Here is a 19,812-nt window from a genome sequence, read left to right as displayed (position 1 = left end):
TTCCTTCCAATCTCTCTTTCAGCGTGTGTATGTGTATAATGAGGGAAGAAGGTGCAGTTGGTGGATTTTATATAATGAGCCTTGTGCCTAGTTTGGGTCCGGTCCAACCAGTTTGGCCCGTTCGGCCCAATTTTGGGACAAATCTTTTAAAATTAGTGTCAAAATTTTTATTTTAATTTTCTCTATCATATTAAACCATAAAATTCTATTCTATTATTTTCCTGATTAATAACTAATTTATTCACTAATTATTTACTAATCTCACAGGTTTTACATAACCTACAACCTATACAATTCAAAGCAAACCTAACTACCCATTCTTCACTTTTTCACACACATGCATTCTCTTTTTTATCACAACCCATATGCATTGATTATTATTGAACTTCACTTTAGGGCATTCTTGTCCCCTTTTATTGCTTTTCATTTTCTTTCTTTTTCTTTTTCTATTTTTTCTTTTTATTTTTCTTTTTATTTTTCTCAATTTTTTAATAAGATATATACAAAAGTATCAATGCATATGGTTTAAACATAATTAATACAAGAGTATATATCTAATTCCCAATATTTTCATCAAAAATACAAAAATACACTTTTATCTCTACCCAATGTTCCCAACTCTCCCAAAATTAAATGATAAACACTCTCACTAGCTTAAGCTAATCAAAGATCCAAACAAGGGACGTTTATTATTTTTTGCTTTAAGACTTGTAATATGCTAAAATTAAGAACAAATGGGTTTAGCATAGGCTTAAAGTTAGCTAACAAAGGAAGATAAGCTATTTGGGTAAGTGAGCTATTTGAAACGATGGCCTCAATCATTTAAATGCATTCATACACAAAATAATGGACATAAGTAATCAAACAAATCAAAGATTGCAATCATAGAAAGAGAATAATACACACAAGAATGAAAATAAGTGGTTATATGATGTAACCATACAATTGGGCTCAAAACTCAAATGCTTATGTGTTCCTAGCTCAAAAGCATGTTCCACAATATATAGTTCAAGCAAGTTCTAACAAAATATTTTTTTTACTCAAATCAATTGGGGTGCCTTATAGATAAATTTCTTGAAAAATTTCATTATTTTGATATATATATATATATATATATACGTAAAACAAGAAAATGCAACTAAAAATCCTAAAAGACCTAAAAATGAAATGCAAAAGTGTTGGGATTAAAAATTTGTCACCCAAAAATGGTTGATTGGTCAGATGACCTCCCCATACTTCAAAGTTTTCACTATCCTCGGTGCATTCAGTGATGAGCAAGGGGGTACAGTGACTTTCCGGATTGTCACCTTCAGCTAGTGGATCAACCGGTTACTGCGTGTTCTTTCTCCTGCTTCCATTTTTGCTTATGATGACATATCCATGAAAAATAGAAAATAGCACAGCAAGATGATAGAATGCAAAAGCAAGGAAGCATAAATTGTTAGGATGAGGTAAATCACTAGAATTGAGTGAGTGAATTAGTGTGACATGGATGAAAAATAGGTGTGTGAGTTCTAAGATTGGATGCGGTTTAGAACACACACACTAGCATAGAGAGCTATGTCACAATTACACAAAAGAAGCATGCACTTCATTCATTCTAGTGTGCTTGAAATACTTCAAAGAAAGACTTGTAGGTTAAGACAACCAAACAAGTAATAAAGAAGCATGAAAGCACTCAAGCAAATAATCAAGTAATTGTGAATTGGATAATGAATGGACATTGATTAATGTGTAAGTAAACTTAGTGAACTAAATGAAATATAGAGCTCACACATCAAATAATGGCGCATATTGAAGTTTGTTTGCAACACCTAAGTGATATAGAGGTGGAACACATGGATGCTATGGAACTAAGGAAAAAGAAGATAGAAATTAAACTCAATCACATAGCAAGCATGGTCCACAAAGGTTGAAAAGCTAAAAATATGCAATTAGGTAAGCTTATGATCCAATTCCAGAATTCCAAAATCTCAATGCATGAAATAGGTGATGTAAATGAAGATCAACATAAACAAGCATCACCTAAAAAAATGCATCGATAATACACAAATTGCCTCATCATAGATAATTAAATTAAATCACATGGTGGCCAAAACATACAATTCAAAAGATTTAAAAACAACAAACAATGAAAAATAATCCAATCAGTAATCAGTAGCAATAAACAATAAACAAGATTAATAATCCAACATTTATAATGAAAAATAGAAAATTAAATAAAAATTAAACTAACTTAATAACTACTAACCAACTAACTAAAAGAAATGGTAATAGATGGTGATTGGTAGTATTGGATGATGGTAGAAAAAGGGAAAGAAAATAAAAGAAAAGAAAACGGAAGAAAAGAAATGGAGAGAGGGGAAGAAAAGAAGGTGGGTGAAACAGGGCAGTGCGTCATGCGTACACTTTATGTCACGCATACGAGTGAGTTGCAGAAATGCGGTGCGATGCGTACGAATTGATGATGCACACGCGTGAGTGAAGAGAGAGATGAGTGACACGTATGCATGGGCCGCGCGCACGCGTGGGTGAAAATTGTGCTAGAGGCACAATTTTAGCACACTACACGCACAACTCTCTGGTTTCTGTACTAGACCCTAAAAAATTTGGTGGTGACGCGTACGCGTGGGCGAGGTGTACGCGTGAGTGGTTTGAAACTTGGGGGTCATGCATACACGTGGTTGACGCGTACGCGTGGCTGGGTGCTCTGTTTTTCAAAATTTTTCAATTTCTTGCACCAAACCAAGTATTCCAAACCTCCAAACAGCTACCAAAACACCATAAAACCATATTTAACATACTAGACTACTAAATAAACTCAACAAACCATGAAATTAAACTAATTTACCAATATTTACAAAAAGGAGAAATGAAAAGATGTTACCATGGTGGGGTGTCTCCCACCTAACACTTTTCTTTATTGTCCTTAAGTTAGACTTATGGGGAGCTCTCATCAAGATGGCTTGTGCTTGAATCCATTATTGGACATCCACCAATGCTTGAATCTCCAATAAGCTCCATCATTCCAAACCATTTGCATCAAGCCTTGATGGAGTTTTTCACAAGCTTGGAGCTCCCAAAGTTAGTCCACGTCTTGTAATCCGGGATCCTAAACCTTGTTTTCACACCCGTCTTCAAGTTGGTCATGATGATTTCCTCCGGGTGGTAAGAAAGACGAATTCTCACTTAGGCACCAAACGATCCTCCTCGACCCATTCAATTGAGCACTAGTCCAACCCTTGCTCCTCAATTTCGAGCTTCTAACCATAATGAACTAAGAATGATGTTTCCAACCACTAACCATCTCCCTTTTGCTCTTTAAGACACAAAGTGCTCTAAGTTGCCCATCCGTCTTAAGCAAACCATATTCAAGTGGGATAATAAAGCTTAGAGATAAGCAATTTACCCACTTGAATGAAAGGATAGATGTTGATGGCTTGGGGAGAGGTGTCTCCAATGTCATTGCAAGCTCTACTCCCTTGTGTTCTTCCTTGACAACTTCCACCTCTTTGCAAGCTTCTTCAATTCCAACCTATTTCTCTTGGTAGCTTTCTTCCAATTCAATCTCTTCTTTATTTGTTACCAAGGATATGGGAGGTTGTGCACATTCTTCTATGGCCTCAAATTCATGTCTAATGGGAGAGGATTCAATTGTAGATAGAAACTCATCAATGATTGAATCCATCTCTTGCTCAACCTCTTCAAAGTCTTCAACCATAATATGCTTTGGAGGTTGTACACCCTCTTCAACATCAATATCAAGCTTCTTGGAAAAGAGCTTTATGATTCTACATTCCCATGGACTTTCAACGTCTCCTAAATCTTTAACTAGTCCTTCCGACTCAATTATCTCTACCTCCTCCTCTTGTTGCACTTCTTGCCTCAACTCCTCTTCTTCACCTTGAATATTCAAGTTAACTCCCTCACTATGCTCCTTGGTTGATCCTCCACATTCGTCAATGGGAGTACTTGGGATGCATGAGCTTAGGTGGGAGGCCATGTGGTTAATAGCTTTCACCATTGTATCAATCATGAATTCTAGCTTCTTTAGCTCCTTTTGCTTCTCTTCTTGCCTTTAGATATAAAAGCTAAAATTTCTTCGTTGTTCTTGCAAGAAAGTTTGGAGAGATTCATCCAATAAAGGTGATGGTGGAAGAGAGGGTTCATTGTTTGGAGGAAGAGTGTCATAGTTGGAAGGTGGTTCATCTTGGTAGGGATATAGAAGTGAGGTATATAGAAGGTGGTTCATCTTAGTTGTTGGTATGGTTGATAAGGGTTAGGATCATATAGGGGTATTTGGTGGTAAGGGGCTTGTGAGTATGGTGGTTGAGGGCTATATTGAGGGAAGGGGTCAAATGTATGTGGTGGTTATGGTTGACAACCACGATGAGGGTCACAACACACATTAGATTGGTATGCATCATGGTATGGCTCTTGATCATAATACATTGGTGGAGGTTGTTGCCATGAAGGTTGATCAAATGTTTGAGGCTCCTCACACTTTTGATTGCTCCATCCTTGATGCATGTTGTCATTGTAGCTTCCATTCTCTATAACATAGTTAGAACCAAACTCATAGCCAAAAGGATGAGAATTCATAGAAGAAAAACAAAAACAAAAAGCAATAAGATACAAAGAAAAAAAAACCTAACTACAAACTCAAACAAGAAAACCAACAAAAGAGCAAACTATTCACAATATTAACATATGTACAATAACCAATAACAAGCACACATTGCAATTCCCCAGCAACGGCGCCAAAAACTTGAAATGAAGATTTATACCGGTTCGGAATTTAACAAAATAATTTCATTGTGAGCATAGCCCAAACCGACAATCGATCCTCAAATCAAAGTTTAATTTTTGGTTGTCACAAGTCCAACCCAATAAAGATAACCGAGAGTATTAGTCCCGGGTTGTTCTCCCTAGGAATCACAATCGAGTGCTCAATTATTGGTTATGAGTTTCACGGGTTGGGTTTATAAAAGGGCAATAAAGTAAATGGCAAGAAAATAAAAGAAACAACTAAAGAAAGCAAGTAATTAAGAGAGGCATTCATGGAAAGGATTGAGAGTATAGGCTTTCTATCCTAGTCATTAATTATCATACAATAATTATCAAGAGCTAATCCTATTTAGTCATCTCCAATATAGGGAGAAGGTATAATGTTATCTTCACATTGAGAGAAAGTCCACTAAGACTAGTTAATCTCAATCCATATGTCCTAATCAACTTACTAATTGAATTAGCAAGAGACTAGAGTCAATGGAAATAATATCAACTAAAAACTCTAGATCACCAACATAAGTTGGGTATTGATGAGTCAAGAGCATCTAATTTCTCTTTCCAAGTCAAGAATGCTCAAAAAGCTACTCTAACATCCAACCAAGAATTTTTTCAAACACTTGGAAGGCATAAAAGGAAAGCATGATAAATTGCAAAGAACAATAAATCTACAACTACCCAATTGCAAAGAAACAATAACAACAACTCAATTAAATAATAAAGGAACATAAAATATAAATTGCATTAAATAAAATTAAAGTACTAGAACAAAAAATTATAAAGAAAACTAAATGAAAAAAAGAATTAAAACCTAAATCTAAGAAGAAAATTAACCTAAGAACCCTAAATCTAGAGAGGAGAGGGAGCTTCTATCTCTAGAAACTACTATGCAATGTCTTTTGCGAGAGGATTTCATTATCCTTCCTCCTGCGAACCTTCCAGCAATCATGTAGATGTACTTCTTGGGGGGTTCGTTTTGGTCAATCATCATCTCTCTTTCTTTTACTATTGTCGTCTGACCTCCCAGCAAGGTACTTGTCCAACCGGCCTTCTCTGGCCAACTTTTCAATTACAATTTTCAGGTTGTAACAATCATTGGTAAAATGGCCATAGTGTAACACCCTAACCTTCAAAGCTTTATGCTTAAGTCATAATTTAAAGAGGGGTAGGTGCTATGACACAAGGCTGAGATATAAATACTTACGTATAGAAAGAGATATTAAACTAGAAGCCTGTAAAGGGATTTAAATCCCAGGTAAAAAGACCATTCGCCAATTATTCACACTCGATAACATTGATGTATGGAAAACGATCCAACACAAAACTCATCGGCAAGTATACTGGGTCACATCAAGTAATAATAACTCACATAAGTGAGGTCGATCCCACAGGGATTGAACGATTTAGTCAAGCCAACAAGTGTTGATTTGAGTGATTTGTATTCAACAGAAGCTAAATTGCATGAAATTTAAAGGGAGAGGGGGAACTGACGGTAAATTAAAGAGAAGAAGAAGTAAAAGAGCTGAATCTTAAAGAACAAGTAATGTAAATGACTGAAACTTAGATTACAAGGAATGTAAATGGCAGAATCTTAGAGTGCAGGAAATGTAAAATTGCTGAAAGAGTAAAAGGATCTGAGAGCTGGGAATTTTAAATTAAAAAAGAGAATGTAAATAGCAATCAAACAGAGAAGTAAAAGATGAATTGAAATGCAGCAGATCTCAAACATAAAAGGAAAATTGCTTGAAGAAGCAATACAGAAAGAGACATCAACTCAATTATGAAATCTAAAAGAGAAGTTGAAGATCTCAGGGGCTGAATGAGACTACAAAATAAGTCTAGATCTCAATTCCTTCCTTGATCCAACAGAGAATAATTGCAGAAGAAATAGAGATGAAAGAAGTAAAGGAAACTTAGATCCAAATCACAATTCCTAGAAATTATGCAGAAAGTAAACGGAGAGATCTCAGATCAAGAATGAAATAGAATTCCTTCAATTCTCAATCCAAGATTCAAAACAAAGAGTGAAGAGTGTAGAAGTAAGAACAAAGAAGAAGAGAATTCAATTCTCTATCCCCAATTCCCAAACCCAAAGCTAAAATCTAAAAATGAGCTCAAAAATGAAAAATGAAAAGTAAAAGTATCAAAAAAGTCCTCTCTAAATGAAACTAACTTCTATTTATACACTTCCTATTTTTGAATTTCAGAATTTGGAGTGGGCTTGTCAAATTTGGTGAAGATTTGGATCCAATTGATTTTTGATTTAAAATTGAGCTCTTGGACCACTCCCACGGCAGTGCTTAGTTGTGTTACTTAACCGAGCACTCAATCCTTGCTTTTGGCCTTGCAATTTGTTGCGCACCCAAGCCTCCTTGTCACAGCTCCATAATGCTCAGTTAACTTATTCAACCAAGCGGCCTTTGCTTGCAACAATTGGTGCGTGACAAATTGTGAGGGGGTGATGCAATGTGCGGAGCTCAGTTGAGATACATAACCGAATGGCCCTTGCCTTGTTAGTGAGACCCAGCTTCAAACCATGAGGGAAGCACTTGTGTGCCACTTTCCTTTGTGAAATAATCAAAGGTAGAGCTCAGTTGAAAGAGTTAACTGAGCTCCCTTTGTGTGCCTTGTGTAGCGCTCTACCTTCGAACCATGAGGGAGGCATTTTGGCCAATTTTATTGTGAGATAGTGAAAGGTAGCGCCTTGCCTTGAGTGCAAGCTCCCTTGTTCGAGCCTTTGTCAGTGCGTTTTCTGCATTTTTCCTTGCATAAGCGCTTCTCTTGGTCCCTTGGATGCTTGGTTCGAACCTTGTGGCCTCCACTCCTTGGTTTTTCACTTTGTTTTTCTTTGGGGAGGAGCCCGAAAAGATTAATTGAGTTAACCGAGCGCTATGCTTTTTTCCTTATTTCCTTAGTTCCTTGTAGTGCTAGGTTAAGTGAGAGAGCGCAACATTCCTTGTCCTTTGCTTTTTTGGATTTGAGTAGTGCTCAAATAGTGAGCACTGTGCTCACTAAGAGAGCGCTGCTCCTTGGTTTCATGATGCGCCACGCTTTTCTTCTTCCTTAGGCCACGCTTTCCTTGTTTCTTTCTTTTCTTCACCTATAAGTAATCAAAACAACCAATCAAAGTATCACCAAATTCAGAAGACTTATAAATCATTCAATAATTAATTAATTCTAGCTTAATCCTCATGATTTTGTGTAAAATAAAGGATGGTTGATTAATTTAGCAAAACCATGCAATTCCACTCTATATCACTTACTTATAATCCAAGAAAGTGCATACAACCTAATGAAACAAGTAAAAATGCTTGAAAAGCTAGCATAAGATGACTTGTTGATGAGCGGATATTTTATACGCTTTTTGGGGGTAATTTCATGTAGATTTTAGCATGTTTTAATTGGTTTTTAGTAGAATAATATTAGTTTTTAGGCAAAAATCATATTTCTGGACTTTACTATGAGTTTGTGTGTTTTTCTGTGATTTCAGGTATTTTCTGGCTGAAATTGAGGGAGCTGAGCAAAAATCTGAGTTAGGCTGAAAAAGGACTGCTGATGCTGTTGGATCCTGACCTCCTTGCACTCGAAATGGATTTTCTAGAGCTACAAGAGTCCAATTGGCGCGCTCTGAACGGCTTTGGAAAGTAGACATCCAGGGCTTTCCAGCAATATTTTATAGTCCATACTTTGCACGAAGATAGACGACGTAACTTGGCGTTGAATGCCAAGTATATGCTGCTGTTTGGAGTTAAACGCCAGAAAAACGTCATGATCCGGAGTTGAACGCCCAAAACACGTCATAACTTGGAGTTTAACTCCAAGAAAAGCCTCTACTCGTGGATAGCTTTAGTCTCAGCCCCAGCACACACCAAGTGGGCCCCAGAAGTGGATTTCTGCACCAATTATCTCAGTTTATTCATATTCTGTAAACCTAGGTTACTAGTTTACTATTTAAACAACTTTTAGAGACTTATCTTGTACCTCATGACATTTTCAGATCTGAATTACATGCTTTTTGACGGCATGAGTCTCTAAACTCCATTGTTGGGGGTGAGGAGCTCTGCAGCGTCTCGATGAATTAATACAATTCCTTTGTTTTCCACTCAAACACGCTTGTTCTTATCTAAGATGTTCATTCGCGCTTAATTATGGAGAAGGTGATGATCCGTGACACTCATCACCTTCCCCAATCCATGAACGTGTGCCTGACAGCCACCTCCGTTCCACATCAGACTGAATGAGTATCTCTTAGATTCATTACGCAGAATCTTCGTGGTATAAGCCGGATTGATGGCAGCATTCATGAGAATCCAGAAAGTCTAAACCTTGTCTGTGGTATTCCGAGTAGGATTCTGGGATTGAATGACTGTGACGAGCTTCAAACTCCTGAAGGCTGGGCGTTAGTGACAGACGCAAAAGAATCAATGGATTCTATTCCAACCTGATTGAGAACCGACAGATGATTAGCCGTGCTGTGACAGAGCATAGGAACGTTTTCACTGAGAGGATGGGAGGTAGCCATTAACAACGGTGACACCCTACATAGAGCTTGCCATGGAAGGAGCCTAGCGTGTGTTGAAGGATTTCAAGGAAGAGTTGAAGTTCAGAGGACAAAGCATCTCCAAAACTCCAACATATTCCCCATTACTGCACAACAAGTAACAACTATTTATTTTATGCCCTTTTTACTTTATACGAGGCTAAAGAACTCTATTGGTATCCTGATTAAGATCAATAAAATAAACATAGCTTGCTTCAAACCAATAATCTCCGTGGGATCGACCCTTACTCACGTAAGGTATTACTTGGACGACCCAGTGCACTTGCTGGTTAGTTGTGCGGATCACAAATTCGTGCACCACTTGTCATCACAACACCAAACTTAAACCTTGCTTGTCCCCAAGCAAGCACTAAACATAAGAGAAAATGAAATGAAACAGAGAAGTATGCATGTCCTTATTTAGCAGATAATTGAACTTGGTTCATGGTGTTTTATGCAGATCAATGGTAGCTCATTTATTCTTTGCTGATAGATAAGAAATATTTCTTCAAAGGTTCATTAGACTCTTTGGTGCACGAAATTGTGATCATCAATGGCGCCATCAACATGGTACGCACAATTGCAATCTCAACTCTTTATCACAACTTCGCACTACTAACCAGCAAGTGTACTGGGTCGTCCAAGTAATAAACCTTACACGAGTAAGGGTCGATCCCACAGAGATTGTTGGTATGAAGCAAGCTATGGTCACCTTATAAATCTTAGTCAGGCAGACTCAAATGGGTATAGATGATGAATAAAACATAAAGATAAAGATAGAGATACTTATGTAATTCATTGGTGAGAACTTCAGATAAGCGTATGAAGATGCTTTGTCCCTTCCGTCTCTCTGCTTTCCTACTGTCTTCATCCAATCCTTCTTACTCCTTTCCATGGCAAGCTGTATGCAAGGGTTTCACTGTTGTCAGTGGCTACCTCCCATCCTCTCAGTGGAAATGTTCAACGCACCCTGTCACGGCACGGCTATCCAGCTGTCGGTTCTCGATCATGTCGGAATAGAATCCAGTGATTCTTTTGCGTCTGTCACTAACGCCCCACAATCGCGAGTTTGAAGCTCGTCACAGTCATTCAATCATTGAATCCTACTCAGAATACCACAGACAAGGTTTAGACCTTCCGGATTCTCTTGAATGCCGCCATCAGTTCTAGCTTATACCACGAAGATTCCGGTTAAAGAACCCAAGAGATATCCACCCAATCTAAGGTAGAACGGAGGTGGTTGTCAGGCACACGTTCATAGGTGAGAATGATGATGAGTGTCACGGATCATCACATTCATCAAGTTGAAGAACAAGTGATATCTTGGAACAAGAACAAGCGGAATTGAATAGAAGAACAATAGTAATTGCATTAATACTCGAGGTACAGCAGAGCTCCACACCTTAATCTATGATGTGTAGAAACTCCACCGTTGAAAATACATAAGAACAAGAGTGATCATTGGCTTCGGTCCCAAAGAGGGAACCAGAAGAACCAAGATGAAAATACAATAGTAAAAGGTCCTACTTATAGGGAACTAGTAGCTTAAGAATTACAAAGATGAGTAAATGACATAAAAATCCACTTCCGGGCCCACTTGGTGTGTGCTTGGGCTGAGCAATGAAGCATTTTCGTGTAGAGACTTCTCTTGGAGTTAAACGCCAGCTTTTGTGCCAGTTTGGGCGTTTAACTCCCACTTTGGTGCCAGTTCCGGCGTTTAACGCTGGGAATTCTGAAGGTGAATTTAAACGCCAGTTTGGGCCATCAAATCTTGGACAAAGTATGGACTATCATATATTTCTGGAAAGCCCAGGATGTCTACTTTCCAACGCCATTAAGAGCGCGCCAATTGGGCCTCTGTAGCTCCAGAAAATCCACTTCGAGTGCAGGGAGGTCAGAATCCAACAGCATCTGCAGTCCTTTTCAGTCTCTGAATCAGATTTTTGCTCAGGTCCCTCAATTTCAGCTAGAAAATACCTGAAATCACAGAAAAACACACAAACTCATAGTAAAGTCCAGAAAAGTGAATTTTAACTAAATAATAATAAAAATATACTAAAAACTAACTAAATCCTACTAGAAACATACTAAAAACAATGCCAAAAAGCGTACAAATTATCCGCTCATCACAACACCAAACTTAAATTGTTGCTTGTCCCCAAGCAACTGAAAATCAAATAAGATAAAAAGAAGAGAATATGCAATGAACTCCAAAAACATCTATGAAGATCAGTATTAATTAGATGAGTGGGGCTCTTAGCTTTTTGCCTCTGAACAGTTTTGGCATCTCACTTTATCCTTTGAAATTCAGAATGATTGACTTCTTTAGGAACTCAGAATCCAGATAGTGTTATTGATTCTCCTAGTTAAGTATGATGATTCTTGAACACAGCTACTTTATGAGTCTTGGCTGTGGCCCAAAGCACTCTGTCTTCCAGTATTACCACCGGATACATACATGCCACAGACACATAATTGGGTGAACCTTTTCAGATTGTGACTCAGTTTTGCTAGAGTCCCCAATTAGAGGTGTCCAGGGTTCTTAAGCACACTCTTTTTGCATTGGATCACAACTTTATTTCTTTCTTTTTCTTTTTCTCCCCTTTTTTTTCGGTTTTTTTTTTTTTTGAATTCACTTCTTTTTCTTGCTTCAAGAATCATTTTTATGATTTTTCAGATCCTCAGTAACATGTCTCCTTTTTCATCATTCTTTCAAGAGCCAACAATTTTAACATTCATGAACCACAAATTCAAAAGACATATGCACTGTTCACGCATACATTCAGAGAACAAAAATATTGCCACCACATCAATATAATTAATCTGTTATAAAATATGAAATTCATGCAATTCTTCTCTTTTTCAATTAAGAACAATTTTTTATTTAAGAAAGGTGATGGATTCATAGGACATTCATAACTTTAAGGCATAGACACTAATGATCATAAGACACAAACATGGATAAACATAAGCATGATTTTTCGAAAAACAGGAAAATAAAGAACAAGGAGATTAAAGAACGGGTCCACCTTAGTGATGGCGGCTTGTTCTTCCTCTTGAAGGTCTTATGGAGTGCTTGAGCTCCTCAATGTCTCTTCCTTGCCTTTGTTGCTCCTCTCTCATGATTCTTTGATCTTCTCTAATTTCATGGAGGATGATGGAATGTTCTTGGTGCTCCACCCTTAGTTGTCCCATGTTGGAACTCAATTCTCCTAGGGAGGTGTTGATTTGCTCCCAATAGTTTTGTGGAGGAAAGTGCATCCCTTGAGGCATCTCAGGGGTTTCATGATGAGTGGGATCTCTTGTTTGCTCCATCCTTTTCTTAGTGATGGGCTTGTCCTCATCAATGGGGATATCTCCCTCTATGTCAATTCCAACTGAATAACAGAGGTGACAAATGAGATGAGGAAAGGCTAACCTTGCCAAGGTAGAGGACTTGTCCGCCACCTTATAAAGTTCTTGGGCTATAACCTCATGAACTTCTACTTCCTCTCCAATCATGATGCTATGGATCATGATGGCCCGGTCTAGAGTAACTTCGGATCGGTTGCTAGTGGGAATGATTGAGCGTTGGATGAACTCCAACCATCCCCTAGCCACGGGCTTGAGGTCATGCCTTCTTAGTTGAACCGGCTTCCCTCTTGAATCTCTCTTCCATTGGGCACCCTCTTCACAAATGACTGTGAGGACTTGGTCCAACCTTTGATCAAAGTTGACCCTTCTAGTGTAAGGGTGTTCATCTCCTTGCATCATGGGCAAGTTGAATGCCAACCTTACATTTTCCGAACTAAAATCTAAGTATTTTCCCCGAACCATTGTAAGCCAATTCTTTGGGTCCGAGTTCACACTTTGATCATGGTTTTTGGTGATCCATGCATTGGCATAGAACTCTTGAACCATCAAGATTCCGACTTGTTGAATGGGGTTGGTAAGAACTTCCCAACCTCTTCTTCGGATCTCATATCGGATCTCCGGATATTCACTCTTCTTAAGTTTGAAAGGGACCTCGGAGATCACCTTCTTCAAGGCCACAACTTCATAGAAGTGGTCTTGATGCACCCTTGAGATGAATCTCTCCATCTCCCATGACTCGGAGGTGGAAGCTTTTGCCTTCCCTTTCCTCTTTCTAGAGGTTTCTCCGGCCTTAGATGCCATAAATGGTTATGGAAAAACAAAAAGCAATGCTTTTACCACACCAAACTTAAAAGGTTTGCTCGTCCTCAAGCAAAAGTAGAAAGAAGAGAGTAGAAAAAGAAGAAATAGAGGAGATGGAGGAGGCTTATATTTCGGCCAAAGGGGGAGAAGTAGTGTTTAGGGTGTGGGAAAATGAGGGAGTGAAGATGGGTTTATATAGGGTGAAGAGAGGGGTAGGTTTCGGTCATGTAAGGGTGGGTTTGGGAGGGAAAGTGGTTTGAATTTGAATAGTGAGGTAGGTGGGGTTTTATGAAGGATGGATGTGAGTGGTAAAGAGAATAGTTGGATTTGATAGGTGAGGGTTTTTGGGGAAGAGTGGTAGAGGTGATTGGTGAATGGGTGAAGAAGAAGAGAGAGGGTGGTGGGGTAGGTGGGGATCCTGTGGGGTCCACAGATCCTGAGGTGTCAAAGAAAAGTCATCCCTGCACCAGGTGGCGTGCAAAAATGCATTCTGAGCCAATTCTGGCGTTAAACGCCGGGCTGGTGCCCATTTTTGGCGTTTAACGCCAAGTGCTTGCCCTTTTCTGGCGTTTAACGCCAGTCTGGTGCCCCTTTCTGGCGTTAAACGCCCAGAATGGTGCCAGACTGGGCGTTAAACGCCCAACTGCTACCCTTACTGGCGTTTAAACGCCAGCATGATCTTCCTCCAGAGTGTGCTATTTTTCTTCCTGTTTTTCATTCTGTTTTTGCTTTTTCACTTGATTTTGTGACTTCTTATGATCATCAACCTATAGAAAACCTAAAATAACAAAAGAAAATAGATAAAATATAACATTGGGTTGCCTCCCAACAAGCGCTTCTTTAATGTCAGTAGCTTGACAGAGGGCTCTCATGGAGCCTCACAGATACTCAGAGCAATGTTGGAACCTCCCAACACCAAACTTAGAGTTTGAATGTGGGGGTTCAACACCAAACTTTAGAAGTTGGTTGTGGCCTCCCAACACCAAACTTAGAGTTTGACTGTGGGGGCTCTGTTTGGCTCTGTTTTGAGAAAAGCTCTTCATGCTTCCTCTCCATGGTGACAGAGGGATATCCTTGAGCCTTAAACACAAAGGATTCTTCATTCACTTGAATGATCAATTCACCTCTGTCCACATCAATCACAGCCTTTGCTGTGGCTAGGAAGGGTCTGCCAAGGATGATGGATTCATCTATGCACTTCCCAGTCTCTAGGACTATGAAATCAGCAGGGATGTAATGGTCTTCAACCTTTACCAGAACATCCTCTACAAGTCCATAAGCTTGTTTCTTTGAATTGTCTGCCATCTCTAGTGAGATTCTTGCAGCTTGTACCTCAAAGATCCCTAGCTTCTCCATTACAGAGAGAGGCACGAGGTTTACACTTGACCCTAGGTCACACAAGGCCTTCTTGAAGGTCATGGTGCCTATGGCGCAAGGAATTGAGAACTTTCCAGGATCTTGTCTCTTTTGAGGTAATTTCTGCCTAGACAAGTCATCCATTTCCTTTGTGAGCAAAGGAGGTTCATCCTCCCAAGTCTCATTACCAAATAACTTGTCATTTAGCTTCATGATTGCTCCAAGGTATTTAGCAACTTGCTCTTCAGTGACATACTCATCCTCTTCAGAGGAAGAATATTCATCAGAGCTCATGAATGGCAGAAGTAAATCCAATGGAATCTCTATGGTCTCATTTTGAGCCTCAGATTCCCATGGTTCCTCATTAGGGAACTCATTGGAGGCCAGTGGACGTCCATCGAGGTCTTCCTCAGTGGCGTTCACTGCCTCTTCCTCCTCTCCAAATTCAGCCATGTTGATGGCCTTGCACTCTCCTTTTGGATTTTCTTCTGTATTGCTTGGAAGAGTACTAGGAAGGATTTCAGTAATTTTCTTGCTCAGCTGTCCCACTTGTGCCTTCAAGTTTCTAATGGAGGACCTTGTTTCATTCATGAAACTTTGAGTGGTTTTGATTAGATCAGAGACCATGGTTGCTAAGTCAGGGTGGTTCTGCTTAGAATTCTCTGTTTGTTGCTGAGAAGATGATGGAAAAGGTTTGCCATTGCTAAACCTGTTTCTTCCACCATTATTGTTGTTGAAACCTAGTTGAGGTTTCTGTTGATCCTTCCATGAGAAATTTGGATGATTTCTCCATGAAGAATTATAGGTGTTTCCATAGGGTTCTCCCAGGTAATTCACCTCTTCCATTGATGGGTTCTCAGGATCATAACCTTCTTCTTCAGATGAAGCATCCTTAGTACTGCTTGGTGCATTTTGCATTCCAGACAGACTTTGAGAAATCAAATTGACTTGCTGAGTCAATATTTTATTCTGAGCCAATATGGCATTCAGAGTATTAATCTCAAGAACTTCTTTCTTTTGATTTGTCCCATTGTTCACAGGATTCCTTTCAGAAGTGTACATGAATTGGTTATTTACAACCATTTCAATTAGTTCTTGAGCTTCTGCAGGCGTCTTTTTCAGATGAAGAGATCCTCCAGCAGAGCTATCCAAAGACATCTTGGACAGTTCAGACAGACCATCATAGAAAATACCTATGATGCTCCATTCAGAAAGCATATCAGAGGGACACTTTCTGATCAATTGTTTGTATCTCTCCCAAGCTTCATAGAGGGATTCTCCTTCCTTCTGTCTGAAGGTTTGGACTTCCACTCTAAGCTTACTCAATTTTTGAGGTGGAAAGAACTTTGCCAAGAAGGCATTGACTAGCTTTTCCCAAGAGTTCAGGCTGTCTTTAGGTTGTAAGTCCAACCATATTCTAGCTCTATCTCTTACAACAAAAGGGAATAGCATAAGTCTGTAGTCCTCTGGGTCAACCCCATTAGTCTTGACAGTGTCACAGATTTGCAAGAACTCAGCTAAAAACTGATGAGGATCTTCCAATGGAAGTCCATGGAACTTGCAATTCTGTTGCATTAGAGAAACTAATTGAGGCTTAAGCTCAAAGTTGTTTGCTCCAATGGCAGGGATAGAGATGCTTCTCCCATAGAAGTCGGGAGTAGGTGCAGTAAAGTCACCCAGCACCTTCCTTGTATTGTTGGCATTGTTGTTGTTTTCGGCTGCCATGGGTTCTTCTTCTTTGAAGATTTCTGTTAGGTCCTCTACAGAGAGTTGTGCTTTAGCTTCTCTTAGCTTTCGCTTCAAGGTCCTTTTAGGTTCAGGGTCAGCCTCAACAAGAATGCTTTTGTCTCTGCTCCTGCTCATATGAAAGAGAAGAGAACAAGAAAATATGGAATCCTCTATGTCACAGTATAGAGATTCCTTGAGGTGTCAGAGGAAAAGAAAAATAGAAGGAAGAGGGAGAAGAATTCGAACTTAGTGAGATAGAGTTCGAATTGTGCATTGAGGAGGAGTGGTACTCCATAAATAGAAGGATGTGAGAAGAGGGGAAGAGATGAAAAATAAGTAAAAGATTTTAAAAACATTTTGAAAAACATTAATTGATTTTCGAAAACCAAAAGTGGAAAAGAAATCAAGTGATTTTTGAAAAAGATTTTGAAATCAGAAATCAAAAAGATATGATTGAAAACTATTTTGAAAAAAATGTGATTAAAAAGATATGAATTGAAAAACAATTTTAAAAAGATTTGATTTTAAAAAAAAATTAATGACTTGGCTAACAAGAAAAGATATGATTCAAACATTAAACCTTTCTCAACAGAAAAGGCAACATACTTGGAATGTTGAATCAAATCATTAATTGATAGCAAGTATTTTTGAAAATGGAAAGAAATTGATTTTGAAAAAGATTTGATTGAAAAGATATGATTTGAAAAAGATTTGATTTTGAAAAATTTTGAAAACCTGAAAAAAATTTGCATTAAAAATAGAATCTTCCCTCTTGTGCCATCCTGGCGTTAAATGCCCAGAATGGTATCCATTCTGGCATTTAACGCCCAAAGCACTACCCTTTTGGGCGTTAAACGCCCAGCCAGGCACCCTGGCTAGCGTTTAAACGCCAATTTGCCTTCCTCACTGGGCGTTTTGAACGCCCATCTTTTTCTGTATAATTCCTCTGCTGCATGTACTGAATCTTCAGTCCTCTATATTATTGACTTGAAAATAGAACCAAGATCAAATAAACAATGCATGCAAGACACCAAACTTAAAATGAGACACTGGACTCAAACAAGAAACATAAAAATATTTTTGGTTTTTATGATTTTGTAAATTTTTTTGTGTTTTTTCGAAAATTATATGAAAAAAAAAGAAAAAAAAAAGAAAATAAAGGTTTCAGAATCTTTAATGAGAATTCCAGGAATCATTGCAATGCTAGTCTAAGACTCCGGTCCAGGAATTAGACATGGCTTCACAGCCAGCCAAGCTTTCAAAGAAAGCTCCGGTCCAAAACACTAGACATGGCCAATGGCCAGCCAAGTCTCAGCAGATCATTGCTCCAATAGCAAGTTTGATAGAAATCAACAAGCTCTTGTGATGATAAGTTGAAACCTCGGTCCAATAAGATTAAACATGGCTTCACAGCCAGCCAGATTTCAACAGATCATCATGAAACTCTAGAATTCATTCTTAAAGAAATTCTGAAAAAAAAATACCTAATCTAAGCAACAAGATGAGCCGTCAGTTGTCCAAACTCAACAATCCCCGGCAACGGCGCCAAAAACTTGGTACACGAAATTGTGATCATCAATGGCGCCATCAACATGGTACGCACAATTGCAATCTCAACTCTTTATCACAACTTCGCACTACTAACCAGCAAGTGTACTGGGTCGTCCAAGTAATAAACCTTACGCGAGTAAGGGTCGATCCCACAGAGATTGTTGGTATGAAGCAAGCTATGGTCACCTTGTAAATCTTAGTCAGGCAGACTCAAATGGGTATAGATGATGAATAAAACATAAAGATAAAGATAGAGATACTTATGTAATTCATTGGTGAGAACTTCAGATAAGCGTATGAAGATGCTTTGTCCCTTCCGTCTCTCTGCTTTCCTACTGTCTTCATCCAATCCTTCTTACTCCTTTCCATGGCAAGCTGTATGCAAGGGTTTCACCGTTGTCAGTGGCTACCTCCCATCCTCTTAGTGGAAATGTTCAACGCACCCTGTCACGGCACGGCTATCCAGCTGTCGGTTCTCGATCATGTCGGAATAGAATCCAGTGATTCTTTTGCTTCTGTCACTAACGCCCCACAATTGCGAGTTTGAAGCTCGTCACAGTCATTCAATCATTGAATCCTACTCAGAATATGGTGCACGAAATTGCAATAACACTTTTGCAATCCCGCACAACTAACCAGCAAGTGCACTGGGTCGTCCAAGTAATACCTTGCGTGAGCAAGGGTCGATCCCACGGAGATTGTCGGCTTGAAGCAAGCTATGGTTATCTTGTAAATCTTAGTCAGGATATCAGAAATTATCAGGATTGATTGTAAAAAGTAAAAGAACATGAAATGGTTACTTGTATTGCAGTAATGGAGAATAGGTTGAGGTTTGGAGATGCTCCATCTTTGAATCTCTGCTTTCCTACTGTCTTCTTCATCAAACACGCAAGCCTCCTTCCATGGCAAGCTCATGTAGGGTTTCACCGTTGTCAATGGCTACCTCCCATCCTCGCAGTGAAAGCTAATGCACGCACTCTGTCACAGTACTGCCAATCACCGGTTTGGTTCCCTCCCCTACCGGAATAGAATCCCTCTTTTGCGTCTGTCACTAACGCCCAGTAGGTTACAGGTTTGAAGCACGTCACAGTCATTCAATCATTGAATCCTACTCAGAATACCACAGACAAGGTTTAGACCTTCCGGATTCTCTTGAATGCTTCCATCAGGTCCTGCCTATACCACGAAGATTCCGATTAAAGAACCCAAGAGATAACTACTCAATCTAAGATAGAACAGAGGTGGTTGTCAGGCACGTGTTCATAGTTGAGAATGATGATGATTGTCACGGATCATCACATTCATCCGGATTAAGAACAAGTGTTATCTTAGAATCGAAGCAAGCATGATTGAATAAGAAACAGTAGTAATTGCATTAATCCATCAAGACACAGCAGAGCTCCTCACCCCCAACCATGGGGTTTAGAGGCTCATACTGTGGAAAGAAACGTGTACAAAATGTTATGGGGTCATAAGGTTTACAGAATTGAGTAAATGACAGAAAAATCCACTTCCGGGCCCACTTGGTGTGTGCTTGGGCTGAGCAATGAAGGAATTTCGTGTAGAGACCTTTTCTGGAGTTAAACGCCAGCTTTCATGCCAGTTTGGGCGTTTAACTCCAAATTTTATGCCAGTTCCGGCGTTTAACGCTGGAATTTCTGTAGGTGACTTTGAGCGCCGGTTTGGGCCATCAA

At 39.1% G+C, this 19,812-nt stretch overlaps 1 non-coding gene across 1 annotated transcript; it reads left to right on the top strand.

Annotated features, from left to right (window-relative positions):
• Positions 1-16,051: 16,051 nt before the first annotated feature.
• LOC130952136 (small nucleolar RNA R71) lies at positions 16,052-16,159 on the top strand. Its single transcript, XR_009074316.1, has one exon. It is a non-coding gene; the product is annotated as a small nucleolar RNA R71 (small nucleolar RNA).
• Positions 16,160-19,812: the final 3,653 nt, after the last annotated feature.

Source organism: Arachis stenosperma, chromosome 9 (genome assembly GCF_014773155.1).
Source record: "Arachis stenosperma cultivar V10309 chromosome 9, arast.V10309.gnm1.PFL2, whole genome shotgun sequence".
Lineage (NCBI taxonomy): Eukaryota > Viridiplantae > Streptophyta > Magnoliopsida > Fabales > Fabaceae > Arachis > Arachis stenosperma.
This window is presented reverse-complemented; position numbering and strand designations above follow the sequence as displayed.